We start from the raw sequence: 17,187 nt of genomic DNA, 5'->3' as shown, positions 1-17,187 counted from the left end.
CGCTTATCTAAGGACATGGAACTGTTTGTGGTTAGCATAAGACCATACTATCTGCTGCAGGTTGTGATGTCCTGCACTCTGCATAATAAAATTATGGACCATTTCGATGCCAATACCAAAGAGACATACTGCTCATCGGCCCCCTGGAAGGTCCTGGTTAATCCTGCCTGTATATAAAAGCTTCTGTTCCACAGACAACCAGCTCTGACCTGTACAGTGCAGAAATGGTCTGCTGAGACTGATGGACTGTTTTGAGTCCACTGTGTGGGAAGATTTCTGCAAGGGTCATGGGGAGGACATCGGCAGTCTGACACACACAATTACAGACTTCATAAACTTGTGTGTAGAGAACACTTTACCCACCAGGTCTGTAGGGTGTTTCTATTACAACAAACCCTGGACTAATTCTGACATAAAGGGCGTCAGGAAACAAGGAGGAGCCGAAGAGGAAAAAGATCAGGAGAGGAAGGACGGCTGCAGTACACGAGGAAGATGGAGGATCAGCTGCAGCAGAATAATGTCAGCAGAGTCTGGAGTGGCCTGGAAAAACATCTCCAGCGACAAAAAGCTGGACTCTGGGGGATCAGAGGTCAGTTGATGATCGCTATCCAGGCAGCACATCTGAAGGACAAACTGTAGCCAGCTGGAGTGGATCTTCACCTTAAATCTGGGATTGTGGATTACTTGACAAACTGAACCCAGCATATGAGGACCTGGGATTGTGTCTCTAACATGGCTGTCTGCAGCACAGGGGCACTGCAGGGAATGGTTCTGTCTCCGTTACTTTTTACCATGCTGACAGGACCCAACGGATTGTCGGGTTCGGGCTTCATTTTCTATCATTTTACACGGGCTTGGGCTTGCGCGGTAAATGAGCGGTCTGGTGATGCGTTCGGATTAGCGCGAGAAAAATGCCAAAGTGGATGCTGAGGAGGCTTTTTGATAGACTTTCTGAAGCCGTTCTATGAAGCACAGCGGGAACTTGAGGGAGACAAGTATCCAACACTTAATCTTATGTGCCTCTGGTGTGAGAAACTGAAACGCCACGGTCAGCCCAATGCCCTGGACTACCACCAGCAAGCTGTCATGCGCACACGGCACAAAGACTGGCTTGCGGGTAAAGTGATAATACAGGACCTCCACAAGATCGCAACATTCCTCTTGCCAGAATTTAACCAGGTGAGAATGTTGTCAAACTCAGACAGGAATACCTCACATGCTCATGCTTGCACTCTTCTGCAAGCCATGGCTGCAGGTGCAGCAGATGTGGAGAGTCGAGACCCAGAGCTCTCCAGAGTCGGGCCCGCTCCTCCTCCAAGGCCCATTTAGAGTGCTGACGATGTTAAGGGCTGACGAGGACTCATTTTATTTCTTTGTTCCAACTTCCAAGTGGCCTATGTAATGACTCATTCTTGACAAAAGGCAAAAGAGCTGAGTGCATTCGCACATTTGAATAATGTCGGACTGTAAAAGTGTTTGGGCAAAAGCTGTCAATCAAAATGGAGTTGTCGGTCTCCGGCCTTGATTATAGCTCTATGCTGGACAGTCTTTTGGAGTGCAGGGGATGCTTGTTAAGACCTTATACTCTGTGGTGGCTAGGGTTGCCAACTTTGTCACTATGAAAAACTTTGTCATATTTTTATTTTTTTATTATGGCAGCTCTTAGTAGAGTTTGTCAGGTATTGTTTCTCATACCTGATGTGTAATTTTATTGTGAAGGGTAGACCGGAAGTGGCACGGTTGTTGTTGCCGGGCAGAAGGGTTGTTTTACATGTAAAAAAAAGGAAGTGGAATAAAAGAAAGACGCTGTTGGCGTCAACACCAGCCGTTCGTGTCCTTCGATTGTTTATTTACGTACCCAGTATAGACGCCCTTATCTTGGTTACACAGTGTATTGATTTAAGGCATTTGTCATAATGATAGCAGTTTTGCAGAGTAATAAAATAGAAGTGACTCAGAATGTGCACCATCTGTGTGTGGCCAACTGAAAATTCCCTCCGACGTAAAGTGCAGAAGGCTTTTGTTGAATCACCACTGACGGGCTTACCCCACGTCTTTTTAACTTACCATAATTTGTTATAGCTGCACAGTCTCTTCTTTTTTTTGGCAGGTTTATCCATTGTAGTTTAATTTGGATGAATTTGCGCGTTAACTTACAGTATACTGATCATGTGCGACGGATGCGGGACTCATAGCCCCACCTCTTCTCCCTGTCATCATCACACTGTGATTGGATGATGACAGGCGTCGTCCATGATCCTCAAGTGTCGTGATCAGCACTGCTGCTGTCGTTGTTGTACCATTCAGTGGTTAGATCAGCGTGGCAGTCAATAAACGGGACAGGAGAGGGCATGTTGGCAACCCTAGTGGTGGCATCAGCGATCTTTTTTTGGAGTGGCATCTTGACGGCCGACAGGCAGAGGCTGGACAAACTGATAAAAAACAAGCTTGGTGCTGGAATGCGAGGGAGAGGAATGATGGCCAAGCTTTCATCTCTGATGGACAACCTGTCCCACCCCTTGCAGGACACCATCAAAGCACTGGGCAGCTCCTTCAGTGACAGAAATGAAACATTCTACATTTCTGAATGTCTGCTGCTGTTGGACAACTGGAACTCATCCCATGTGCAATATAACTATTTCATAAGTGCAATATAATATTACTCTGTATTGTACATCCATATGGAAATGCATGTTTATTATTTATTACCGTTACATAGTCTTTGCTGCTGTAACACTATACATTTCCCCACTGTGAGTCCATCTTGTCTTTATGTTGTATAATAAACAATTATTATGAGACCTTTAGCATATTTTCATCCTTTTTACTTCTGTTTTCTGTTGTTTGGTTTCTGTTTGTTACTCAGATATTCTGGGCATGGTATGTTTCGAGGGCCTATTAATGTACATTCAGACTAGTGATCATTTGAGACTCGGCAGTATCTATGACTGACTCATTTCTCACAGGGAACTATAGTCTCATCAGGTCTTGCACAGACACTATTTCTGTAATGCTATTAATGCTTTGTCTTGTCATTATTGTAATTAGATTTATTGGGAAAAAAAAGTTGTGTATTGCTTGTTTTAGCTTTTTATGTTTAAATGTGATATGTTCCTCGTGCATAGTTTCAGTTTAGTTTCTTCTTAAAGTTAACTGATCTGGAGAAGAAATCAGATGTTTGCTTTCAAAATATGCTGAACCATAATATAAGGCTCCCAGTGCTTTCTGTTTTTCCTTGAGGGTGAATGCCAATCAGCAGATGTTTTAGTAAGCAGAACATTTGATTAAAGTCTTCATCAGTTGGCATTTAGTGTTCATCTTATTTCCTGAGGAGGCAATCTGTTCTGCCTGACCTCAACCTTCCTAAGTGAATTCTAGAGGGACGCAAAAAAATAATTGGACTCATTCATTCAAAGCAGAATGTGATTTTAGCCAGCCAATTTCAGAGTTTATCTCATAAATAAGCTCATTCAAATATCATCATGGAGAGACATGTCGGTTGATCACTAAACTAGACATGATTTACTGTCATTTCCATCAGATGTGCTCAAAATGTAGTGTCCTGATCAATACAATATCATGTTTGTATGTTGAATATCTATATATCCTTAATTCATGAACAACACCAATCATCCCTATCTCTTCCCCAAATTGAAAGAATCACTGTAATTTGGAAATATTTAAAACACATCACAGATTGATTTACGGATAACACTTACATCCAATAACTCCTATTTTATTTATTAAAGTTCTTATTTAAAAAAAAAAATCACCTTTACAATTATTAATTTAATTTTCTATAACACTATCTATTTTACCAGGGAATAAAAAGCCCTGCTCATGTAAATTTTCAGGGCAATTTTGTGTATTTCAATGCCATTTTTACCCCTGCTATTTCTCTGCCACAGTTCAAACAAATGTTTTACTTCCACAAAGAAATAAAAAGTGTTTTTGTTTTTTTTATTATGTGCTTTGTGCAGTATTTCTGTCATTTAGGGTGTTTACATTATATATTATTTTAACATTTTTCGTTATCTTTATATTTTGGATTGGACTGAGTAACATACTGGCTCATCCTTATGCATAAGCTTGTGGATTGACTGGATTTTAGTTGATCTAGTGTAATAAGATGCCCCCCACAATGATTTGTCATTTGCAGCCACACCGAAGCAACCTTTGCAAACAGACATTGTTCCTCCAATTGATACAGGTAATTTAAGATTCTTTTGTAATGCTTTTTTCAGAGTACATTATAGGGCAAAAAAAATCCATCTCTCCTTTTGTCCAGAAATTAATTCAAAAGTTTAACTCAAGTGAATTTAAGTTTTCAACAGCCTAGTTATCTTTTTTTTATTATTAATTTTTCTACTTCACATTGTGTCCACCACAGCTCATCACAGAAATGCCTTCCAGGGACAGAAAGAGTTTTTTTTTACATATTTCAATGACTGTAGCCACTTGACTTTTTACTATCAGACTGCTGAAGCATCAAATGAACCACGGATAAATTTTGAAATTGATTTTTTTGCACAGAATGGAGACTGTAGATTTGGTCCCCCAATACTCTCACAGAAAGTGCATGCAAAAGGGATCCTACCAGTTTGAACAAGAGGAATGATTTCCACATCAAAACACGCTTTGTGTTTATATATGCAGGTGTGAAAAATAAACCCTTTAGAGCAGTTTAACAAATTTTACGGTTAGATTAAAGCTGCTGTCAGCAATTCAGTCTTTTGGCTAACTTCCTGTCGTGCGTTGCATCATGAATGTGTTTTGTAAGTGGGGCATTTATTGATGAACAAATGGCCTAAACTCTCAAGCAGAAAGCACCAAACAAAACCAATTAGGTTTGGACACCAAAGTAAAAACAGAAACCCCCAGAGTGCATAAATTTGGTGTTGCTCCATTGTTTGTTTTTGTGGTGAACAAGCTGGCTGAAGGGGAGGATTTTAGGTCCTCGCCGATCGATGAGCCGTGTTTTCTTCTTCCTCATGCATTTTTTCTTTCTGGTCAGTGCTTGTATATAATACAGCCCCAAATGAGCAGCTGTTGCAACTGTGTGACATTGTCCACGCCGTTTGGTCCACAGTGTGAAAGTGAACCAAACCAAATGAAGGTGTGACATTTCTCGCCCGATTGAACCGAGTCCCCCTGGTCTATCCTGGTGTTGACGCTCTCTTGTTGTGACATCACATGGCAAGTGTGTCAGATTGTAACAAAGGATTCCTCAATTTACCCCTTCCTTTTCCTAAGCATGTCAGGGAACTACCGTCTCCTTAACATACTAAAACAAGGCAATCAGAAATGGTAGAGCGTTTGAGTCAGATCAAAAGATTGCATGTTCAAATCCACATCAGGGTCAAAATTCTTGGGCTTCTGTTGCTCATAAAGCAAGCAAGTGCGGACAGGCGTGTGCACACACACAGAGCCACCGAAAACAATACTTCACTCCCACTCTGTGTCCATTTGAAAATATAATATTCCAACCTCAGTTTGGTTTGACCGTTTGGGCTGCTGTTGGAACATGGCAATACAATATGGCCGTCAATACAGCAAGGTCCTTGCCTTTGCTTTCTATAAGGCTATACAAAATAAAAGGCTTTATTATAAGTGATTATACACTTATAGAAATAAACTTATATTCAATATCTGCCACTAAACCTTAAATGTTACCCATTGGAACTCTTTTGCAAATGACCCACATGGGTGATGTTGCATGCTATGAACAGATGAGAAACATACAGTTTTTCCAATTCATTGTGAATTTTATTAAAGGGCTTGTTGTATTGTTGTGTATTGTATGAAACTGTGTCCTCTCTTGGCATCTTTGAAAATCTCAATTCCCCCGAGTCATTTTTTTCAGCTCCACTGTAAACAGCAGCAGGTTGTAGTTTCTGAAAAATGGGATTTGAATGTCAACAGCTAACGATGGTGGGCCCATTTGTATGTGGATTCTCTGGCTGTTGTGCCATGAAAGGTAATGGTGACTTGTTCAACGGGCAAAACCACATCCAACTTAACATTAATATTCCACTTAGAAAGATTGAGTTAAATGCTCTTGGGTGACTACGTGCTGCAGCCTTTGTTGCTTTTGTTAACTGCTGTTGATTGACAGAACATACCCAGACGGGGACGTGCTAAATGTTGTGTTCTCTTTTGACTCCCCTGGTCGACTGAAAACACACACTAAGCACGATGTGCCACAGAAATTAAAGAATCATTTGGGGCTGGGGCAGGAGGGGGGTGGGGGGGGGGGTTTGTTTTCCAGTCTTCATAATGACATCCACATTGAGGTCATGAGGGACTCTTGCAGGAGGGCAAGTAGGAAGATGTGATGATGATTCCAAACTGAGAGAATGTGCTGTGTGATGAGTATCTGGGGAGAGGGCACGGGGGGGATCATAATGTGAGTATGCGTGTGAGTGCATATCTGCAGCAGCTTTAACCAGGAAGGCTGGATCATGTCGTTCTTGCGTGGGAGGGCAAATGCATGAAAGACGCCACGTACTAGCACCTCAACAGATGAGCACACAGTAGAATATAAAGAGCTCCACTGTCAAGGGCATCATGTCATTCATATGCGGCACAATGAACATTTCCTCACCCTTTCAATGCTCTAAAGGTTTTTTTTTTCTTTTCTTTTGTGAGACAATTTTGCATGGCGTGTGTAAAAAATTAATAAATAATATGCACGGTACATGTATGACCTTGTAATGTAAGGATCCTTTCCACTTCTGAGCTGAAAAAATATTGAGAGAGCCACACAGGAACGTCCATACTTCCACTTCCATGCACACACTGGCAAAGCAAAGTGGTGCAGCGCTCAGATTGTGTTTTTAGTAAAGGCAAACGGCTTGTAGTTCTGACGGGCCACAAGAATGGGAGAAAAGAGATAAAAAAAATACACCTGGAGTTATTGCTTGAGATTTTAATGTAACTTGGGAGTCGGGACCCTGTACAAGCTCTGCTGATCTGTTTCAGTTATTTTACAAAGAGCAATATAATCTCTCTACCCTCCCTCTCAACACGGACTTTTAACTTTCCTTCAGTATTTGGTCTAATCTGACCAACTTTACAACTTTCCTAAAGCGTAAATGTTGGGTTTTTCATCAGGATATCGTCAAACCGATGTCAGCAGTTAAGAAAAGTTCAACTTCTCAAGCATCCCAGCTCTCACAATTTTTTTTTTTTGCCAACCCTGGCAGAAATGCCAAACACCACATCACCATCATTTTAGCAACATTAGCAACTCTTGCTATGCAGTCTGACAGTGCCGTGCTAACCTCTAACAGCAACTTTCAGTGCTTTCATCGTCAACCATTGAAGTAGGCATCTTCCCAAATAAAACATCAAATCACCACTTTCAAATTGTGATTCTTTAGCAGTGTTAACCAGTAGATTGTTTAAAAACATGTAAGTAGAATGTTGAGGGTTTTTGGAATCATATGAGCAGTAAAAATACAAGAGTCACATTAGACCACAAACATTGAAATAAGGAAGGGTTCAAGGAACACTGGAGAATGTTAGGGTTTTGTTTGAAAAACAGACGATGTGCGTCAGATAAGGCAGGTCGATGTGTTATTCAGGTTGTCACATGGGTCAAATACACTGTGTGGCCCTTTGTGTGCACCATTTGAATGCACGCTGTAATATATTGGGAAGTATGCATCATATGTTACCTTGAATGTCCTGCAAGTTACGTCCAGCATGACAAAGAACATCAGAAATAACACAGAAATGAGATTTTATCTGCTTTCCCTTTGTTTTATTTCCATAGGCTCACCTTGCTCTTTGAGTGTGAATGTGTGGTCTTGAAGTATTTCTGAGGGGCCATATGGCACAATCCCAAGATTTATAGGTAAGTTTGCTTTTTTCTTTTTTGTTTTTCCTTGCCCTTTCCTTTCAAAGCAATGCCAAGTCTTGACAGGATGTCCAGTTTTTTAGAGAATTCCTAACACAATCTATCATGTGGGGCCTGTAACACAAATAGCTTGGGTTTGATACGTGAATTCTTTTATCTTTCACCCATGAGGGATGCTCAGTGTCTGACATATAAGACATAGCATGGATTGGTCTTTCTTCAAACACACATTTGCCACGTGACATAAAGAAATCAGTCAGGGCACATTATCAGGAAAACCCTGCCTTGAGTTTTTCCTCCATTAAAATTGCCTCAGTGAAGAGGAAACACAAGGAAAAAAAACATCAATTGCAACAATATTAAATATTTATTTTGTCAGTGTACTCTCTCTGCATTGTGCAAATGCCTGCACCTATAGCTGGTGAAACAGTGTATTACATGCATTTAGCTTCAGATTGTATACATAAAATGCAATATTTTCATTTAGCCAATGTCTTACTTTGAGAATGCAGTTATCTATCTAATTTTACTCATCACAATCATCACCAACACTAGATAAAATGTAGAAAAAGGCCACCCATTTAGAATATAGCAACTAGGAAGTATGACATTTAATTCATGCTCAGTCACAGGCAATGGAAAACTTTTATTTTAGGAGATGTGGAGGTGTTTTGCAATTATCAATCACTTCATTAAAGAATCAAAGAGGATTGAGGATTAGTCGTTGGTTCAAAAGGTTTCAGATGGTTTGACTTTGTTTTAGACGCTGTCGTGAGACATATTTGGGCTTCCAGAGGACTCGAGCCACTTTACAGCCAGAATAATAAGTGGAATTCAAACAAAATAGGTCAGCTTGCCTCTTAGCAGTGGCTTTCAAGTGCTATATTTGGTTTGTTGTCTTGTAGAAGGTGACTACACATTCTGGTTACCTTATGAATGCCATCTGTTTTTTTTTGTATCATGACAACTCAAGTTCAAATGACCTAGGGGCCACTGAGTGTCTTGACTGGTCAGTATGCGAGAATAAGCAAGAATGAATATCACTGGAATATCACAACTTGTGACAATATCACATTCAAAATCTCTCAAACTAGCCCCTGCAAATGTAGTATAAATGATAACTTTCACTACATCTTCTGGGCTCGAGCATCTTTTTGTAATCTGACAAAATCGCTGCTCAGAAGTGATAACACATTATCCACACTGACATGTCATATTTTCCAGAGAGAAGCATAAGCTCTAGTAACAATAATGATGCTACCATAAGCAACAGAGAATATCCCGTCTCTGTCAAAACAACTGACAGCAGAAATTAAAAGCATAATTAATGTTGGTGTAAAAATAACTTGGCACGCTGTTTGTCAGAGCACAAACACACTCATTGTGATTCATTGTATCTGGGACACGAGCATGTATGAAATGCTTTTTTTTCTTTTTTTAATGAAATCATACCCGATGCTGGACATGTGCCAGTTGGGTGACATCAATGTAAATGAGGAATGACTAACTTGTGAACATGCAGAGCTATAACTTCTATCTGTGTCAACACTGAATTAAATCCAGACCACCCACACAGGATCATAAAATGAGTCTACATGCCTGTATGAACATTTGTATTATTATTATTAGTGTATCTATCCCTTAAAAGTCCATGGACACAGTAATGGTGTGGGCTGTTTAGTGTATGACTGTTCAGGCCTCATCAAATTCATTGTTTAACTGTTCAAGTTTGATTACATTTAGGCACAAACATGTCTTGGAAAAGATTGTGGGTTGGTTTAAAAAGCCATGTTCTTAAGATGTAGGAATTTTTTCACCATATTATAATAGTTAGGATAACATAGCACCCTCCACATCCACTCTAGATGTCTGTGTTAAGGTGTTATACAATGAGCCCTTTGTACAGCAGCCATGTTTGACATGTTTTACCAGGAAAAGCACACGTGTTATTGAACACATGGACAATGGCTCAATTCAGTCAATGTAAGTCGGTATCAGTGTTCATTGTATCATGAAACTTTAAATTCAACTGTATGTTCAATTCTTTATAATAAAACATAATATTCAATATGTTTAATGAATGAAATTGACACTTAGAATAATACAATATCATCAAGAGAAAACATTGTATACTATTCTACAATATTTTAATGTTGCTGTGGGAAATGAAAGACAACAGATGTTTTTTTTTAGAACTTTTGATATACATATTTATTCTTGCCTTTTATCTCAATGAGGGAAAAGTAATGTCTGGAGAATTTTCTTGGCTCGCCATCGCTGCCTGTGTCTAGGAGTGTGAGTTGAGCCCGCCCAAATCCGCTGATAGTAACGCCGTTTACTTTAACGCCATTATTCCCACCAGTGGTCGGGATAGGTTGACTGTGAACCATCATTCACCCTGAAACTGGGGAAGCTAAATGGAACTCAGCCATCATGAATTGCATTAGTTAGACCTGCTATGTAGAAAATGGATGCTTTGCAGGTTGAGGAAAGTCTGCCCAGAACTCAGTTGCCTGACTTTTAACCACAGTGAACGGGTTGGAACTTTTCCCAGTGTTTGCATCTTCACACAAAGAAGGCTCCTTTGGTAACTTCTGAAGCACTTAATGGTCTGGTTTCTCAATGCATTAGCAATATGTTTTTTATCGCAGAGATCCTCTGATAGTTCAGAATTCGCAGCTGAAAACAACACTCTAGAAGTTATAGCCAGAGGAAATGCGACTGACAGGAGCTCGCTACCTTTAAATCATCACATAAAACATTGTTATTTAAAGTTCAGAGAAAGAGGACGCTTCCATTGGCTCTTCTTCTACGCAGCTGCACGTGCATGTGCTCTTTCACTGACAGGACATTAGTTCGGACAAAAGGACACATTGTCAATATTGGCAGAACGTTTCAGTGATGGAGAAATTGCCTCTGGTCATTCATGTATCACGGGTGAAAGGATAAGCATCTGTACGCTGTTATCAGGACAGCGAGCCTTGATCCATGGACATTAGTATTTAACAACTTGGGAAGGAGATTCAGCGATATTTGGTTGGATGGATTGACGATTTGTACATGAAAATAAGTCACATATTCCCGTTGGTGTACAATAAGAGTCTCCTTCAAGCTAAGATTGAAAGTTTCCTCAAGGTTTTTGAAAGCATTTTCATCAGTGTAGAAGAGTAGCATGCTTACAACCTTGTGAATGCATGAATCCACCTGTCCCTCCTGACAACACAAGGATTTTACAGGTGCAGCAGCTTGTGATGACGACGACGATGATGATGATGATGATGATGACAGTGATGGGTTTGACACTGCAATCATAGCAGTGCTTTCAGCTCCCAACTGCCAGCGGTGATGTCACTAATTCACACTCTTTGGAAGCTGTCGTACATTCTTTCCACACACTTTGAATTCCCTGCACCGGGTGCTGTTAATACGATCAAAAGAGGGCTTTTCATGTTTCTGATGCTTTATGCTTCAGGACGATGTTGAAGGTCACAAAAGTGTGTGTGCGTGTGTGTGTGTGTGTGTGTGTTTTGCTTACCTTTGATGCCGTACTTCAACTAGTTTGACCTGAATCTTTATAAGCGCTTCATGTACTGAAGGGAAAAAAAAAAAAAAAAAAAACAACAATGCTTGAACTCAGAGGGAGTGGGGGATTTATTTTCGTCCAAAGTACATCTAATTTTGAGTGTACTCAAACAAGGTGATGTGGTGTGTGGCTATAGTTGGCTTTCACAGGGAAATAATGAGAGGGCCACAGAGTAATGCAGTGGCTGTAATGAATGCCTCACAGCAAGAAGGTCACTGGTTAGGATCCTGGTTTGAACAAGGGTCTCACCGTGGGTGTGGGTTACCTTCTGGTGCTCCGGTTTCCTCCTACACTCCAAAGACATACAGATTAGGTTAAGTGGACACTCTGAATTTACTGTTGAGTGTCTTCTGTATGTTTTCCCTGCGATGGACTGGTGACCTGTGGAGGATGGACATATTATGGATTGTACATTTTGAAGTTTGTACATTTCCATTATTATGAACTTGATAAATGCTGCCTAAGTCATCCGAACATCCTTTTTTGAAACGGGATCATCTTGTTGACACTTTTTCACCGACAAAAACGAGACATAAAGTAAATAAAACTAAAGTTGATGTGACAAAAAATACATTATAATCTACTGACACTTTCCTCAATAAAAAAAAAAAAACAACTACAAAACAAATTTAGGGCAGGACAAATGGATGATAGAGATTTGAATAATACAAACACACGGATTAAATTTGAGTATTATGTGTTATTATTAAACTGTTACGTTTTCCCTTTTTCCTCCATCTCATAATATATAACGGCCCAGCATTAGATGGCAGCCATTAGATCGGTAAACGCCACATTAACAGTTGACTTCTATTATTTTGAGAACAAGATGCATTTTAGCTCAACAACACATGCTTAATTAGCATGAATTCAATGCACTGGATTGTGTGTTGTCAGTGTAACATGTAACAGTTTACAATATGTTTCCTTGATGATTCACTAAAAAAACAACAAAAAAAAAAAAAAAAAAAAAAGAATATCACGTTTGTTGTTGGGGAAAAGCTGAACCTGAGGCTAAGAAGATAAAAGCTAAATGAAGACATCTTTTCAGGAGACACTGAGTGAAAGCTCGATAAATCCTTTTTGACCTGCAGTCAGGAGATCCAAAGCACGCTGACTCAATTAAGAAGTTGCTTCCCTCTCAGGAATGTCTCAGGAAATCAATCATGCATTGTTTTCAATTAGTTCCCATCATCCTGGGATTCTTCAACTCTTAATAGAAACATTTTACACCTACACAGTCGATGTAACCTTTTTAATATTAGATTTACTTTGTTGACAAGGCCTCAGTGTTTTACTTGAATCTGTACAATGTTCTATTTCTTAGCAGTTTTATATCTCGGAGGCTTAAGAATCAAAATGTGTGTGTTCGTGTATGTTTAGTAATCGGTTTGGATCAACCCACTCACCAGGATCTTACTGCATGTTGCCATCAGGGCCCCATTTGACGAGGAAATTATGCAATATGCAATAAAGTAAAAGAGTTTGTATCGGTGTATATTATACAATAAGAAAATAACATGTAGTCCTGAGTTATGAATACAAAATGGACAATTTACGTTGGTAATCTAATATATTATTGTATCTCCTTGTCCCTCTGGTCATGTGTTTAATCCGTGTTGCCATTTTACCTTTTCACATTTTACGGATGTGCATATTGCCGTGATTGTGTTTTGTGTTGCTTTAGGCTAAAATGGAGCCACTGGTGATTGTTCTCGAACCAAAAAGCACTTGGTTGGGTCTAGGAGAAGGGCATGTTTTTTTTTTCCTCACAGTGTCAACTTCATCTCCATTAAAAACTAATTACCCGACATTCAGCAAACTTTTTTAGTTTTTTTTTTTTTTTTTTTCCTGGATGCCTTATGCCGAAAAATAAAACAGCAACGTTTGTTTTGTTTTGTTTTTTTTAAGCGAGGCAGCTGTTTTGGCCGTGACACACATTTGCTGAAATACAGTCAAGAAATATCTCATTTAGATTTATCCAGATGGCTCCATTGAATGTGCCCATAAAATAGTTGTCAAATGTAGTGAGAAATTTGCTATGTTTGCAACATCAGAGGAACATTTAGCAGCATTTTTTTTCTCTCAAAAGGAGAAAAAATAATTAGAGAGTGAATGTTATAATTCAGCAGGTTGATACAAACTTCAGCAGCTCCATCTTCACTGATATATTGAATCTATACTGTCTATGATATGTCTATTCTGTCTATAGCTTATTTTATATTGTTCCCATGTGAATAAATTACATTTGGTCTGCATTGAGAAGGGCCAGGCAGTGTTATAATTGTCTTATTACAATAGAAGTATGGTTTGCACTTTTCAGAATCAGAATCAGAATCAGAATCAGCTTTATTGGCCAAGTATGTAACACATACAAGGAATTCGACTACATGAAACGTAGACATTAACATAACTTAACATATATTTGACAAGAGTCAATTTGGTTATTGTTGCTCAACAAAGCTGGCAACAAAGTGCCACAACTTTTCAGGTTATGCTCCCACAGAAGGTTTTAGCCGTCTGCTTAGCAACTAACTACACTATTTACCTGCTCTTGTGTCATTTTTGTTTTGTCATATATAATATTTGTTTTGATAGCTGTAGTTGAGGGACGGGAAAGACTGAAGTTGTTGATATGAAAATAAATTACTGAGAGGACAACAGGTGCTCAACAGATTGATTTGTGGTCAGTTGAGAGGATCAAGAGAGCAACAGGGAAAATAGTCGGTACCGAAATGGAGATGTATGTAAATGTGTATCAGGGTAAATGCGGCCAGCAACTAAAAATCACTCAGTTTGATAGTGTCCAAGTCACAAAGAAAATTCTACAGGTCCTGTCCATTACTCAGGCTTAAGCTTAATAGGTTTGGTACCTTTGTGCTTGTACAGAGACGCATACTAAAACTTGTATCAAACACTCCTGTACAACTACAAAAACTACAAAAACAAATACAATGTGATACAATATCAACGCAATATAGTAACTTTACACTTTATTGAAAAATGAATATCCCCAGTGGGGATATTCATTTTTGGGTCAGTGCTGCTGCATCCATCACAATCGATAAATCACTTATGCACAGTTAATACACGAGCACGCAGAGAGTGCATGCAGACTTCATTTTAATCCCAGCACCTGGCATTTTTTTATGTTTTGATCCACTGCACTACAACTTTACCTGCAACTTTATTAACATCTTCAACCATGACTAAATTAATCTTGATCTGTTTAGATGTCGCTGAGATTTACACATCTGAACCTACAGGGCATGACAGAAACAGATATATATATATATATATATATATATGTATATATATATATATATATATATATATATATATATACAGTATATATATATATATATATAGATAGATATAGATTGAGATTGAAAACGTGATATTTTTGTGAGGTCATCAGTTTGTAGATTCTTGCCAAATACTAAACTGTAGATAACTGTAGATAGCAAGTTGCTAAAAGAAGGATAAACTTGGAGATGAACCCGTGCTGGTGAAAACATAACCTCTCTGTCAGAGGTAATAATTATCCAGCTGCCAGCATTGCACATGACCACATATTGCACTTATCTCGGCATTGCACAGGCACTCTATTTGCACTCCAAATGAACAGAAATTAATAACACATTACAATTTTTTTATTTTTCAAAATGCTAATGTTAAACAGCACTAATGAGTGATAAAAAGGAATTAGTTTACATGTTGGTACTTCTCGTCACTATAGTTAGAGATGCTGGACAGAGGTAGTACAGAAATACTTTCTTAAATGTGAACAAATATAAGGTGCAGTTCAGTGTTGTTTTCTGGTCCTGACAGTTGCCATCAAACCATAATGAATTTTTACTGTTAATATATTTGTTATTGTTAATCATTAGAAAGACCCAATCATTTGACCTAAGCCTCTGTTCACCCTCATTTGTTTCAAAACCAAGGTGCCACAAGCAGGTGTGATGAAAGGAGGCAGGGCTGCTGCTGCTGCTGCTGCTGCTGCTGCTGCTGGGGTAACAGGGCGGAGGGGCTCATCAGGAAATGGTGTCGGGAAATCAAATTTATTTTTCATACGCTGCCGAGATGGAATGTCATATATCATGCGATGCAGCAATTTTGTGCCGCGCTCAGGCTCGCGATAGATGAAAGAATAGGGATCAGAGATACAGCGGGAGAGAAGTGAGCTGCTGGAGTTGCTGTGGAGTTCTCCCATACACGGAGAACAATATGTAAACTGTGCCGTCGTCGTCGTCGTCGTCGTCCAGTATCTTGTCAAAGCTGCTTGTCAGTGACAACTCACTTCAAACATAGGAGGCAAAAGCAACTGGCCATGAATAGACACTTTTACACAAAGATAGAGAAACTTTCTGCCTATAATGCAGTTTGGCTCAACTGAACAAGCCACAACCCACATAGGAAGAAGTCATTTCCTGTTAACAACACGTGACTTGTGTAGAATACTATCGTTGATACACAATTATAATTACAATTACACTTTAACCTGAAGAATATTAGTCATACATATATTATTTTCATTAAAGTTATCTTACAAAGAGTGTTCAAATCTCAACATGCCTTGATCTTGTGAGCCCAATGTCTTGCCTCGTGAGCAGAGTTGTCTCCTCACACACCTCATTTATAAATACCACAAGATTGTATTCACCCTATGGTTATTTTTTTGTGATAGTGAGAAATGTGACTTTTAATAACGTGTTAAGTGAGATGGAATGCAAGTGCTTTTGAAGCTTTGTGTAACTCTATCGCTGGTACCACTCTTGGAGCTGGTACCAGTGTTTGATTTTCGTATGTTTTCTTCACTGAATGTGAATGCGATTTCTCTTGCATTGCTTAGTTCTGTGGATCATTTGTGTTTCCTGAGGAAGTTAACACAACCTACATCTGCCCACCTGGGGCTAATGATGGAGCTCATTAACAGCCAACAACTAACTAATACCAATGCCACCAACAGTTTGAATCAAGTGTTACACACAAATGATGAATGTTCTGTAGCTATGTGGCACTTTTTTATTTTACACTACAGTTGTGTACCCATTCACACTGACATTCATGCAGTGCATCTATTTGTACCACCTTTTCTATCACACAAAATCCCAACATGAGCAGATAAGAGATAAGATAAGATATTAACACTTAGACTATAAAAGATTAGTTAAAAATCGAATGTAGAATGTACATTATAGACAGTTAGCAGAATATACACAATATATTAGACTAGATACTTACAGCATAAATATGTATAAGTATATTGCACTTGTGTACAGTATATACAGTATTGCACGTGGCAGGGAGGAATGAGGAGCCAGGTTGTGTGGTCTACGGCGAGCAGTGTTTGTCGCACAGTCTAACAGCCGCAGGAGGCACGACTAAGATAAACTTTGCACGAGATAAACTTTGCACCACTTTGCTGCCTCGTTACTTTACTTCGATCATTGTCTAAAGTGTAATGCAGTTGAGCCATGAGAAGCAGAATGGACTCCAATAGCCGAACCCATAAAGCGGTTAAAACCCCAACAGCAATTAAAACATTATTGTGCTGTGTAGGCAAGGTGCACAGCAAGTAACATACTTGCATGCCTGCAACATCACTTAACAAGGCCCAGCACACTGTCTGGATAATTATGAGAGAAAGACCAGCCTTTATGTCGAAGTCAGCCACAGCACCTCGAATGTTATAAACTTGGTTACATTCATCATAGATAGACATTGTGTCCCATTATGC

At 39.2% G+C, this 17,187-nt stretch overlaps 1 protein-coding gene across 2 annotated transcripts in view; it reads left to right on the top strand.

The window, feature by feature from the left end:
* Positions 1-17,187, top strand: part of LOC131445010 (leucine-rich repeat and fibronectin type-III domain-containing protein 2) — a 165,529-nt gene that overhangs the window by 105,166 nt on the left and 43,176 nt on the right. For both annotated transcript variants that reach the window (XM_058615770.1, XM_058615771.1), the window contains one exon: positions 7,778-7,858. The gene's annotated coding sequence lies outside the window, so the exon portion shown is untranslated. The remainder of the gene's footprint in view (positions 1-7,777; positions 7,859-17,187) is intronic.

The sequence above is a fragment of the Solea solea genome, chromosome 18, assembly GCF_958295425.1.
Source record: "Solea solea chromosome 18, fSolSol10.1, whole genome shotgun sequence".
Lineage (NCBI taxonomy): Eukaryota > Metazoa > Chordata > Actinopteri > Pleuronectiformes > Soleidae > Solea > Solea solea.
The sequence above is the reverse complement of the archived record's forward strand: the minus strand, read 5'-3'. Positions and strand labels throughout refer to the sequence as shown.